Raw genomic sequence first — 14,540 nt, forward strand, 5'->3', positions numbered from 1 at the left:
GGAGAATATTCATAGGCGATACGTCTTCCTTTTCTCATAGTACAACCATTTCTTAGGCACACGTACTTCGTGTATCGTCTCCTCCTTCTATATCCGTACTCAATTCTCTGCATCCTTTTCTTCTCAATTTATCCTATTACCTCCTATTTTATAATCAGTCCTTTAATCCTTGCACAAGGAACTCTATCCTTAACTCAGTACCGCCTTGACCTTTAGAATATATCACCTTTATACACTCCGTTCTCAATCACTCGTCGCTGGCCTTCTCTTCTCTTCACGATAATTCTGTCTACGGTTCCCGCCATTTCCTTTAAATTCCAAGGAAAATTTTCGGCAGGGTTTCTCTTGTAAACATAACAACCCCAAACCTACACATAGCCCAATAAAACACATCCCATGCCTTATTAGGACACGAATCGGGACACACATAATACGCAACTCAGCAACATAAGATCACTTACCATTAAAGGATATAAATAACAGAGCTTGTCTCATAAGTTGTGCCCGCACACTCGGTCTAGAATTCCAATATATATCTATTCATACACATATTATTATATATCACACACCGCCAATCAGCTTACTTGTGAATCACGATTCCAGCTATTACTAGGTCACTAACAAAAATTGTCACCTCAACACAATCATCACATCGTGAGTAATATACGACAGCATAAGGCCCGAACCAATCGGCGCATATATATAATGAGGGATTAATGAAAATATACCTGGGTCAATATCGGAGGGATACTTACGATCCTGTCGCCCAGCTAATGCATAAGTATATCGCTGGGATCCACTCAGACTGGGCATTTCTCTTTGATCTCTATCACCGCCTTCTAACATCTGTAACCTTTGCCTTGGAGGCCGTACTAATGATGAAGGGCCAGCTACCACTCCTGTAGACCGAACCTTATCTTTACCACGTAGCGATGGACAATCGCGCCTAAAATGGCCTGGCCGAGCACAAGCATAACAAACATCTGAACCCGAGCGGCACGGTCCAGAATGTAACTTCCGGCATTGACTACATCGTGGCACAGGTGGCCTCATCTGGCTCGAATCACCCCTATTCCGAGAACTGGGAACTCTGAGACTCTGGGGCAACCTAGAATTAATAGATCCGTCACATCTGGGTCCAGGAAACTGTAGAGGAGCGCTAGTCGTTGAACGAACTAAGCGCCTGGAGAATTGTTGTCCCGGAGCGCCCCTAAACTCATGATTCGACTCTGAAGAATTAACTCTTTTTCTCCGACCCCTGTTACCGTGGCCCATATCCTGCCGCTGAGCTTGGGCGGCTACTAACTGAGTCAGTAAAAGAATGGCCTGTCTCATCTCTTGGCCCGAGGTGTCTGGAGAAGGGACTGGGGGTGCGGGAGCTAAAATTGGGGCTTCCCTCTGATCTTCTAAAGTGGGCAGGGTACGCGGAATCTGAGACAGGGCCGTATTTTGAGGTTCACTCTCCCCCACATTGATAGATGGCCCTTGTTCCCACCCTTCGGCAATCACTGCTTTGCCCTTCTGGGCGGTAGTAGCTTTTCCTTTCATCGGCTTTTACTGAAATCATAAACACACCATTAGGGAGGGGAAAATCTTATAACATGACTCTATCGCACGATCTCATAAGAAGAAAGATGGCCATTTTTCCTAAATGCCCTGTAGCCTCTTGTTTATTAGCGTGGCGCGCAACACACCATAAACAAGACTCTACTAGACACGGCTCGTAGACACTTTCTAGATCCCGAATCTGCTCGATACCACTTCTGTCACGACCCGAACTACGGGCCATGACGGGTATCCGGGGCTAACCACCGAACACCATTCATTCCGTTACCTATATGCTTCCATTCATGATATTTGCTCAAATTCATGAAAATATATAGTCATTTGAAACATAATTACTTTTGTAAACATAAGCCGTTCGGCTATCAAAATACTATATATATATATATATATATATATATATATATATATATATATATATATACATGCACATACATATATATGGAGACCATGGGACCATACTACCCACACATGCGTATCTATGAGCCTCTACTGGAACACTGAACATATGGACGGGACAGGACCCTGTCATGCCCAAAATATATGTACACAAAATAATGTCTCAAAATAGCACCTCTGGAATAAAGGAGGGCTTCTATAATGCCCCGATAGCTCCTACGGATGCGCACCGTCCCTGCGTTCACTTTTGTGGGCATGAACACGGCATCGAAGAAAAAGACGTCAGTACGAATATTGTACTGAGTATGTAAGGCATGAATGAAATGAATATAATAGGTAAGTCATAAAGGCACAGGACGAGGACATAACCTTCGGCTGGATACATTTTATACATATATTACACATGGCATATCATATAAGCTACCCTAGCGTATACCTTGTCTTATCATACCTACCTCATCATATTGTACATGCGTCATCACCTCATACATACATCGTCATATCATACATGCATCATCATATCATACATACATTGTTATATCATACATGCATCATCATATCATACATACATCATCATCGTTAGTCCGCGTCTGGGTACCCATCATATGCAGCCCACTAGTAGTGATCATGTCCGGCCCTCTAGGCACGGTGTAGTCGCACGCAACCCACTGGTGGTGGTCATGTCCGGCCAATTAGGCGCGGTGGAATCATAGCAACAACCCTCATATGCGCACCCACTAGTGGTGGTCATGTCCGGCCTTCTCGGTGCGGTGTAGTCGCACGCAGACCACTAGTGTTGATCAAGTCCGGCCAATTAGGCGCGGTGGAATCTCATTGTCATACATATCATGCATTCGTCACCACACATAACATATGCTTATCGTTACCATACATTTCATAGACATATCGTGGCTTTATCCTAACTTGACATCATCAAACCATATATATAAATACCATATCCTCATCATCATACATATCATAGATTTACAATTATTAATCGTCTTACAAACATATCATGGCTCTATCATAATTTAGTATCATTACATACATATATATACACATATCATCACAACATATATTGGGACTCATAGGCATCTATAGTCATGTCGGGGTGACGTAAGGTCATGGAACCCCGACCACATTATGGAGTAATCAGATCATCGTATCTCTCCTTGAAGGGACTAACATTTTAAGGTGAGTGTACATAAGAAGAAGCAACAATGGAACCGTACTTAGAATCATTGAATTCGTGGGCGTCATTTCTCACTCTATGACCCTTTAGATTTAGCTAATCATCGTCAATTATCATGCCCGTGCCTTATCTCTCTTCTTTATCTTATACATGTGTAGCTCCCTATAGTCATAGACTCATCGTCATTACTATCGTGCTCATAATATGTCTCTTATCTTTCTCTCGTATGGCTATTTATGAACGTAGGCTCTTAGTTCTTCGGAATTTAGGAGAGATTCATGGAGACGGAGGGAGATCATGCCTTGAAGGGAAAGAGACTAACATCATGAGATGGGTCTATCAACAATGAATGATAGTGAGGAGTCGTATAAAGGTCCTTAGCTTTGTAGAAATCTTGTATCGTAGGTTTTAGGATCTCTAGACTCAGCTCATCATCATTTTCATAACATACTTCTTACTTTATCTCATGCGTGCTCTTTATAACGTAGACTCATCATTTCCGATACATACATATATGTAGAGAAATTATAGAAAGATAGGAGGATTTATACCATAGAGTCATGCCTTAGAAAGAAAGGTTGAGCCTTACATACCTTTGTCGTTTAACTACTCTATCGCTTGCTCGTTCTCCTTTAATGCACTTGTTTATACCTTCAAGGGAATTCGTGTCGTCATTAGCTTGAACAATCATGAAAACGTACTTACTAAGGCTAGAGAAATTTGGGCAGCATTTCCTTTGTTTATACTACTTCCCTCCATATTCCATATCAACTCCCAACATTCATAACGACAATCACAATATCATAATAATAAGCATCATCTAATTACATTGCCCACAATTCACAATTTCACTACAATTCTCCATAACCATAGCCAAAGTCCAGTTTCATGTTCTTTATCATACAATACTCATTTCATGCTCTAAATGTCATTTATAATGTATTTATAATCTCAACACATCCATTTTCATGATTCAATCCCACTACTACTCATTAATGGTACTATCCACACATTTATGACCCATTTCCTATACTCTTCTACAATCCGAGCATTCCAACTTATAAATACTTCAAACAACATGTAAAGATCATGAAACTTACCTTAGATTATGGAGGAATAAGCCTTGAATGGTGATACACCTTTTCACCCAAAACCCTACTTCATCTCTCTTGGGATTTCTTGATTTGAATGATTTTTAATGGGTTTCATACACTTGATTCTCTCCAATTCTTGTTGTTGATCTTTGATTTCTATTATTTTCTTATGGTTGAAGTGTATGGAAAGGTTCTAGAGGTTTCTTAAAGTGTGGAGGTGAAAAATGAAATGAAATGAAATGAGAAAGGGTTCCTTATATAAATTCATAGTCAGTCCCGATTGGAATATACGGACCAACATACGGTCCGTATAATTTCTACTGACCATATGTTTGGACCGTATATTTGGTCCAGTGGAACGTGGTGTACTGGGCTGGATCTACGGCTGGATATACGGTCCGTAGATTTTATACGGCTAGTATGTCTGGCCGTATGTTTGCCCAGTTTTCCGAGAGTTATTTCGTCGACTCGTTTGATCTCCGATCCTTATGGAACATTCTTAGCACTTGTCTAACACCTCAATACCAATCTAAGGGACGTCACAACTCTTCCTCGAAGCATCATTAATATACCATTAGCTCAATACTCGTAATTCTTATCCGATACACAACATCTGACTCGCTTTCCTCAACAACTTTCTCTCCTTAACTCAAATGACCATCAAATACTATTTCTTACTTGTCCAAACCTCGTATACGTCATGCCCTTCGTTAGTCTATTCACTGTACGCTAAGGGGAAATTTTCGAGGTGTAACACTAGAGACTATATCCTTCTATCTTCATATACTCCTTATACCAGTTTTCTACGTCTCAAATATCAGCTGAACTTACCATCAATGGACACGTCTAGCAGAAAGGTAGCTATTATCTCCTTCCTACCATTGTATTTATGCATTCTAGGTTGCAACACATCTATAGTGTCTGAATAGATACAATCCCCTCAATTTGTACCTTTATCATTACCCTCTTTATCACTCTATTACTAAACGGAACGTATAATTCTGCCTTAATACTTTATCATACCATCTCTCCCCCCCCCCCCCCCAAGGGATATCACTAACATCTTACACTCAAGGACACCACTCCTGGAGTAGTCCAATCATTCCCTCTTCACCTCTTGCAACGCACTCCAATAACTCATAACTTAGCTTTAGGGTCATCTTCTTTTACTAGCGACAACTGAGTCATTTACATATAGAGTGCCATATACTCATAATTGGCACACCCCATCCTGATGACTTTAACTTGCTTTAAACACTCGTCTCATTGGAGCTTTTTCTTAATGAACTTCAAAGGTTGCTCTCCTGTCGCGTATCCTCTTACTGCCTAATCACTCACTTTTCTTATTAACACGACATTTAGTTATTACAGAAATCCTTCAAGTTTCTAACTCATCTTCAATTTATCTCAAGTTATTACCCAGTACTGGTGTTCCCTAACCTAGGAAGTTAAGTCGGTCTTCTGATAACTCTTATTAAGGCTGTCAACTCACTCCTCATCATGAAGACATAGTTTTAGAACTTATTCCTCTTTAGTTTTAGAACTTATTCCTCTTTATAACTTGTCACAACCCAATCCACCATGACTGGCACCCACGCTAACTCCTAGTGGGAGAACCAATACGCCTAACCACCTACTCATTCAAATTCAATTTTTATTTAACGAATTCATAAAAAAATAAAAGCAAGATTAATCAAAAGTAGTCATGCCGATAAAACAACAATGTAAATGCGAAAGTCCTAACTATTACAACCACAAAATTCGAAAGTCACCATGCAAGGACTATAATCCAAACATGTCTAAGGAATTCATACCGTCTGAAATAAATAAACATCAATGTCTGGATGGCAATAGACATTAGATAAGAAAGATCTTCGAGCGGCCTGGCATGGATAGAAACTTACCCTCAATCTGTCAGCAAATGCCCTCAAGCTAACTATGAGGTCGAGTAGCAGTCTTTGGATCACAATCTGCACTCAAAATAATGCAAAAAGGTAGGTCAGTACAAACACTATGCTTGGTAGATATCATAGGCCGACTAAGATTAGTGTCATGCATGAATCACAAAATCAATAAAATAGATCGACCAGTCAACAACACATAATCAAATAGCCAACACCAAGTCAATCAATGATATTAGCAATCAAGTCAACAGGAGCAAGCAATGAAATAAACCTCCCCACAACATTCTCACTCACTCAGCCACTGATCACTCATGTACATACATGCTAATTGGTGTATTTGCCCAATAGCCATGACCTGCAGGGGACCCATGGTGTCTATGTACCACTCGTTCCGGAACGAACATAGGTTCACGACCTCATAACTAGGATACATCCTCACCTCCTATCAAATGTGCCTTTTCATAGCTAGGACACATCCTCACCCCCGGTCAAATGTGCCTTTTCATATAAATATATTATATATATCACATCATATATATATATATGATATATTATCAAGTAGTATCTCAATTTCATCAAGAAGATTAAATTAACTTCTCACCACAATTATCATCAAAATATAGATCACAACACATCAAAAAATGGCTTTAAGCCCACATTATCACTCAATCAATAGGACATAGGAATTCCAACCACACATTATGCCCGAAGACTAGACATGCTTTCTCCTATCAATCTCATAACACATACAATCAACTAATCAAAGTCTAACTCAAGTAGACTGTAACCTACCTCAACTGCAAAGCTAGAACAATGTGAATTACTCCGCTATAGCCTTTCCCATTCGTAATGCCTTGGAACGCTCCAAGTCTAGCAATTAAGATGCTAAATAAGTCACAAACACTCTAGTCAATAATATCAATACAATGAACACCATCCCACCTTACCCCTTTCTAATGGGTGAATGATTACTAGGCGTAAATCATCTTAACATTGGCCTTAGCAATCATAAACTATCAATTTATAAGGTTATTCAATCAAGTTATCTCTTACAAGCAGTTTCTATGGTCAAGCTACCATTTTTATGAAACCCTAGGTCTTAATTCACTTGGTTCATGCCTCTTATGGTTCAACCCTTGATTAGAAAGTGATAACATAAGCCTTTAGATGATAATCACCCAATAATACTCATAACCCACCAACTATTGAAGGTCTATTAAGTTCTAGGGTTATTATTCTCAATTCACCATTGTAGACCAATTAGAATGATGACAATCTTAGGGATGAAAGCGTAATGAAGGAAGGAATGGTTGAGACTTACTTCTCAAGGATATTCTTGCCCTAGCTTTAGAATTTCTCCCTAGGTACTCCTTGGGAACTGTTTTTGGAGTTTTATGAATAAAGAATTCAGAATTAGGTGTTTAAAATTGGGGATTTTGTCCCCGTCGACCGCTACGACAGTCATTACTTCGCTGCAGCGGTCTCGCTATAGCAGGAAATTGCCCGTTGTAGCGGACCTAACCAAAAAATTTTCTCCGCTTTGGCGACATGGTTCTGCTATAGCGCCAGCGCTACAGCGGTCCAGTGCCTGCCATAGCAGACACACCCAAGTATCGTCTGATCGCGGCGACGAGAGGTTCACCGCTACTTCGGTCCCGCCGCAGCGGTACCATTGAGCCAGTAAGCTCGCTAATTCCCATAGTTTTTCACTCTACCAGCTAACACTTTATCCATGGCCTCACAAATAAAACAAAACATGCACATTAATGTAAAAACACCACATGGACTCACTTGTGGCCTCGAAATCCCCAATGGAGGTCTAATTTCCTATTTCACCCCCCAATGGACTCAACACAACTAAACAATAATCATAAACAAGCCAAATTTCCAGTTCTTAGACTTCTACATTTGAGTTTTTATTAGCTCTTTCTATCCTTGAAAGGGTTTTATTTGGTAGGGTGATCCTAGATTTTCCATAATGACCGGAGGGTCGTTATATCAGATATCAATTAAAACACCATTCGTCCCCAAACGGACAAGGATGAAGAATCTAGGAAAAAGTACCCATCTCGATGAAAAGCTGAGGATACTTGCTACGCATATCCGATTCTGTTTCCCAAGTAGCTTCCTCAACTGGGTGATTCTTCCACTGAACTTTCACTGAGGCTATTTCCTTCGACCTCAACTTATGAACTTCTCTATCTAAGATAGCAATGAGCTCTTCCTCATAAGTCAAGTTCTCATCTAGTAAAACTGAATCCCAACGAATTATGTACGAACCATCACCATGATACTTCTTCAACATCGAAACGTGAAATACCGGATGAACGCCTGATAAGCCCGGAGGTAAAGCCAACTCATACACTACCTCCCCCATACGCTTGAGAATCTCAAATAGCCCAATAAATCTCAGGCTAAACTTGCCCCTCTTCCCAAACCTCATCACTCTCTTCATAGGTGAAACCTTCAACAGATCTTGCTCTCCCTCTATAAAGTCAAGATCTCAGACCTTTCGGTCTGTATACTCCTTTTGCCTACTCTGTGCTGCCAAAAGCTTAGCTTGAATCACCTTCACCTTCTCTAAAGACTCTCTCAGAAGGTCCGTATTCCAAGGTCTCACCTCAAATGCATCGATCCAGCTAACAAGAGACCTACACCTTCTCATACACAATGCCTCAAATAGAGCCATGTCGATGCTAGAGTGGTAGTTATTATTATATGCGAACTCTGCCAATGGTAAGAACTGATCCCAGTGACCACCAAAATCTATCACATAAGCCCGAAACATATCCTCAAGAACCTGAATAGTCCGCTCGGACTGCCCGTAAGTCTGAGGATGGAAAGTTGTACTAAGGTCCAACCTAGTACCCAATTCCTCATGCAGATGCTTCTAAAACCGAGATGTAAATGTTGTTCCCCTATCGGACACGATGGAAATAAGAACTCCATGTAGTCTAACAACCTCACGAATGTAGATCTTGGCTAATTTCTCAGCGTCATAAGTTATCCGAATCGGAATAAAGTGAGCAGACTTAGTCAACCTGTCGACAATAACCCATATAGAATCAAACTTCCCCAACGAAGACCAACTATGAAATTCATAGCTATTCTTTCCCACTTCCACTCAGGAATGGGCATTCTACTCGTGTACCCCCGTGTTTCGATGTTCATACTTCACTCGTGGCCTTCAAACCGAGCAACAAACTACACTATGTCACGCTTCATCCTAGCCCACCAGTAATGTTGTCTCAGGTCTCAGTACATCTTAGTAGCGCCCGGATGAATGGAGTACCTCGAACTATAAACCTCTGCTAGAATAGTCTTGATCAAATCACCCACACGTGGCATGTAAACTTGCTTCTTAATCCGTAACACCCCCTTTTCGTTGATTACGACCTCTTTGGCCTCAATACGCAACACCTTGTCACGGATTTTACACAACTTAGCATCCTCAAATTGCTTAGCCTTAATCTGCTCCAAAAAAGATGACCGAGCCTCAACACAAGCCAAAACTCTGCTCGTGCTAGAAGTATCCAACCTCATAAAACTGTTAGCCAGAGTCTGAACCTCTCTAGCTAATGGACCCTCCGAAGAGATCAAACGAGACAAACTTTCCATACTAGCAGACTTCCTGCTCAACGCGTCGGCCAAAGACATTTGCCTTACCAGGATGATATAGAATGGTGATGTCATAATCCTTCAGCAGCTCCATCCATCTCCCTGCCTAGAGTTCAGATCCCTTTGGGTGAACGCATTCTGCAAGCTGCCAGCCTCCAGATTTTAAGCGCAAACATCACTGTTGCCAATTCTAAGTCATGAGTAGGATAGTTCTTCTCATGCACTTTCAACTACCTAGAGTCGTAAGCAATCACCTTCTCCAAACCAGAGCGTGAAGCATCACAATAAACAACAAAATTCTTACCCTCCACGGGCAATGCTAGAATAGGGACTATTGTTAATAAGGTCTTGTGCTTTTGAAAGCTCTCCTCACACTTGTCGGACCACTGAAACGGCACCTCTTTTTTAGTCAAACGGGTCAAATGAGAAGAAATAGAGGCAAACCCCTTCACGAACCGATGATAATAGCTAGCTTGACCCACGAAACTATGGATTTCGGTCACTGATGTAGGCCTAGCTCATTCCTTGACTGCCTGAATATTCTGCGGATCCACCATAATACCCTCCTTTGAAATTACATGCCCCAAGAAGGACACAGAAGACAGCCAAAATTTACACTTGGAGAACATAACATACAACTTCTTCTCCCGCAATACCCCAAGAGCAATCCTCAAGTGTTTCTCATGCTCCTCCCTACTTCTAGAATACACCAGGATATCATCAATGAACACTATCACAAAGGAATCTAAATAGGGCTTAAACACACTGTTCATCAAATCCATGAACACAGCTGGGGAATTAGTAAGCCCGAAGGACATAATCAAGAACTCATAGTGTCCATACCTAGTCCTGAAGGCTGTCTTAGAACATCTTCTGCCCGAATTTTTAACTGATGATACCCTGACCTTAAGTCAATTTTAGAGAACACAGAAGCTCCCTGTAGCTGATCAAACAAATCATCAATACGGGGGATGGGATACTTGTTTCGGATAGTAACCTTATTCAGCTGACGATAATCAATACACATACACATTGGCCTGCCGTTCTTTTTAACAAACAACATGGGAGCACCCCAAAGAGAAGCACTCGGGCGAATAAACCCTTTACTCAAAAGATCTTGCAACTGCTCCTTCAATTTTCTTAATTCTGCTGGCGCCATCCTATAGGGTGGAATAGAGATAGGATGAGTCCCTGGGTCTAAGTCAATCCGGAAATTAATGTCACGGTTAGGTGGCATACCTGGCAAGTCTGTGGGGAACACATCCGCAAACTCGCGTACTACTGGGACTGAATCAATAGGAGGACTATTTGTGCTGGTATCACGGATATGTACCAAATAAGCTAAACAACCCTTCTCCACTAGCTTTTTCGCACGAATGAAGGATATATCTTTCTTAGGGAGAGGACTAAGGTTACCTTTCCACTCAAGCCTAGGTACCCCAGGCATAGCTAAAGTAACTGTTTTTGAGTGACAATCTAGAATTGCATAATGCGGGGACAACCAACTTATGCACAAGATGACATCAAAGTCTACCATGTCTAGCATCATTAAATCCACCCAAGTACTATAGCCCATAAATGTAATCGCGCAGGAATGGTAGACTTTATCTGCCGCCACCAAATCCTCGACCGGAGTAGCTACATGGACAGGGGCATCAAGAGTATCACAAATCATATCCAAACCCACAACAAAATATGAAGACACATATGAAAAAGTAAAATCCCGATCAAATAAAACAGAAGCCATCCGGTCATAAACTGAGATAATACTTGTGATGACGACATCGGAAGCCTCAGTCTCGGGTTTACCTGGGAAAGCGTACAAGTGATCGGGCCTTCCTGTAGCCTGTGAACCATTGTGATTACCCTGTCCAGCCTGAGCCTCGCCCCTGCCCGGCTGCTGTCCACCTCCTCCTGCCTAAGGACTGCCTCGGTTAGGCTGGGTGCCATCCCTACCCGCGGTGTGGCTGCCCCGCCCTGCCTGTGCACGGTCCTTGCCTCCCCTATCTATATAATCTACTGAGCCTTGATAAGGTCTCGTAATCATTATAACATACTGAGCCACTGTGGGGTCTCGTAATCATCATAATGTACCCATCTAACCAGAGGTAATAATATATATATATATATATATATATATATATATATGAGCATGTGACAACATTCTGAATGTCTCGGAGTGATGTAAGGTCAATAATCCTCCGAATGAGATTATATAAGCTAACCTCATCAAACACTTCTCAACAGAATCAAGAACAATAGCATGATATGATTCATTCAACATTTCATTGGAAAGAAGAACATGAGTGATCTTTAGCTAACATGAATAGAGTAGTTAGGGTGGGACATTCCGTTTAAGTTACGTTTCGAGGGGATTCATGCCAAGGAAGGAAAGGAATAGCCTAAACATACTTTTATCGCCGAACCTCTACTCACAGTGTCAGAATCAGTCTCCTCTACATCTTAATCTACAAGAAATGATGATGACACAATTATTAATTAAAGGAAGGCATATCAACAACACAACGAGCGGTAAGCTCGCTATACGATTATATAAATGACGTTTCCTTCCGCCCCTCATCTCCTCAAGTACTCAAGAATAACAAGAACACATGTAAACCATCAAATCTACATCTCTAGCACCGTAACACAACAAAATAGTCCTAACAACACAACATAACAACACCCAATAATTAGCTTACAACTTTCGATCGCCGTGTCGTAAGTTTGCAATACCCAAAAACATCTACATCTTAAACTAGCTTATTTACATGAAGGAGAAGGAGAATTTACCTTAGATATTCAGAAAAAATCCCTTGTAGATCTTCCTTTAACTTGAAGAAAGCTCCAATCCAGCAAACCAAGCAAAAGAGACGAGCTATGCAAGCACCACAGGATTAACGAAGGGGGAAACGAAGTCAAAATCTTGCTATCCATTGCCTTGAGCTATTTCCGAATTAGTGATAGTACTGCAAGTCCCAAGTGACTAAATGAACTTAACCTCACTGTGACAAAAATGGAACAACGAGATAGAAGTGGTGCGCAAAACCCATTCTCATAGGCAAAGACCCCGTTTGTATCTGAAAATTCAACTACTGGATATACCCGTTTCTTGTAAACGTTTTATCTCTTGGACTTGGCTTTGTCAAGTGGTTTTTTACAATACACTTTTGGAGCCGTCCCAAAATGTGATTTATAATTAGTAACAATAAATTTTAAGGTTCACCTTGACACTTTATCACTTTCCACATGTCATTCATGCACAACATGTGCTTTGACTAATCAATTTACTATGAGCAACTTAATGCTATCCCTACTCTCACGTAGCAGCTTGTAAATCCATATCTTGTCTCATTATCTACGAGTAAATTGTTGTCCACATAATATTTATCCAATAATCTTTATTAATTTCTTGTCTTCCACTATAATCTCCCATTTGACCGGTTACACACATAATTAATGTCTTGATGTCAATTCGCTTAAATAATAATCATCTTTAACACACTTCATATGCTCATTATCATGATCTTGTGATATGGTACTAGTCTGCAACTTCTTTTGCCATACACAAAATATTATTTCCAATCATCGTCATCACACTTTTAAGTCTTAAATCATTTAGGAATTCATCCTTTTATACGCTGAGCTCTTGATCTACATATTTGAATGTGACAAAAGTTCTTCGTGCTCGGGTATACTTACATATGTCGAGAGGTTCAAACCATAGCCCAAAAGTACGAAGTATTACATTGACGAAATTTATTCTCTTTGATTCATTTGACCTCTAATCCTTATGACACTTCCTTAACACTTGTTTTAAACCATCACTATCCTTATAAATGATCATAATCCCTATGGATTCGTATTGGTTTACTTATGACACAAACGCAAAAGTACGGGGTGTTACATCGTCGCTCGAAACATTCAACTCATGTCAACACAATATAACCAAGAAAACTCACCAACTTTGGTTGGAACCAGCAATTAGTACTGCGCCACAGAATAACCATCTTACCAACCTAGACATAATTCCAATAACCTCATTATTCACCCAATTTGATACGTATCATCATTTCCTCGACTACTCTAGTGTATCATGTTTCTCAAGCCCTCACAACAAAAGAAATGTGCTAATCGCATCAAGGAGCTAAAATACGGGACATACAATTAAAAAAATTCAGCACTCATGCTCTGAAAGATATTCATGACTGACATATGAAATACTATAAGCTTGGCCATAATTTCACTTAATCACACAGGACTACACATTATAGGATCAAGAGAGGAGTTTTTCTATGCTTGTAATGTAGGCTTGAAGAGGGGTAGAATATTCATTTATGATATAAGTGACTAACCCTCCTTAAGAACTACACTTTTTACATTACAGTCCAACCTCCCCCCCCCCCCCCCTTTCAATTCACCAACTTTTCACTTTCTAATGACTTTTCCCTTTGTATCCCCATTTATTCACTAGTTGCGGCTTCATCTTCTAAACCACATTTTTTTCTTTTCAGCAATACTTTTCTATTTTTTTTTTGTCAAAAGATTTTATGCTTTTTTGACTTTTCTGCACAATTCTTCGAAAATTCCCAACATTTCTCCTACCACCCCCAACTTAGTAATTACTCAAGGAGATAAGGCAAAGAGCGGTTTGGTACAATTAATAACCAAAAATGTGTCGGCTCATGATGAAGTTATTTCAAATAAGCTGGCTATAAGGCTAAACGTGGGACAACTAGGGATGATACCATTTGGTAGTGCAGAAAGACT

This window comes from Lycium ferocissimum, chromosome 1, assembly GCF_029784015.1.
Source record: "Lycium ferocissimum isolate CSIRO_LF1 chromosome 1, AGI_CSIRO_Lferr_CH_V1, whole genome shotgun sequence".
NCBI lineage: Eukaryota > Viridiplantae > Streptophyta > Magnoliopsida > Solanales > Solanaceae > Lycium > Lycium ferocissimum.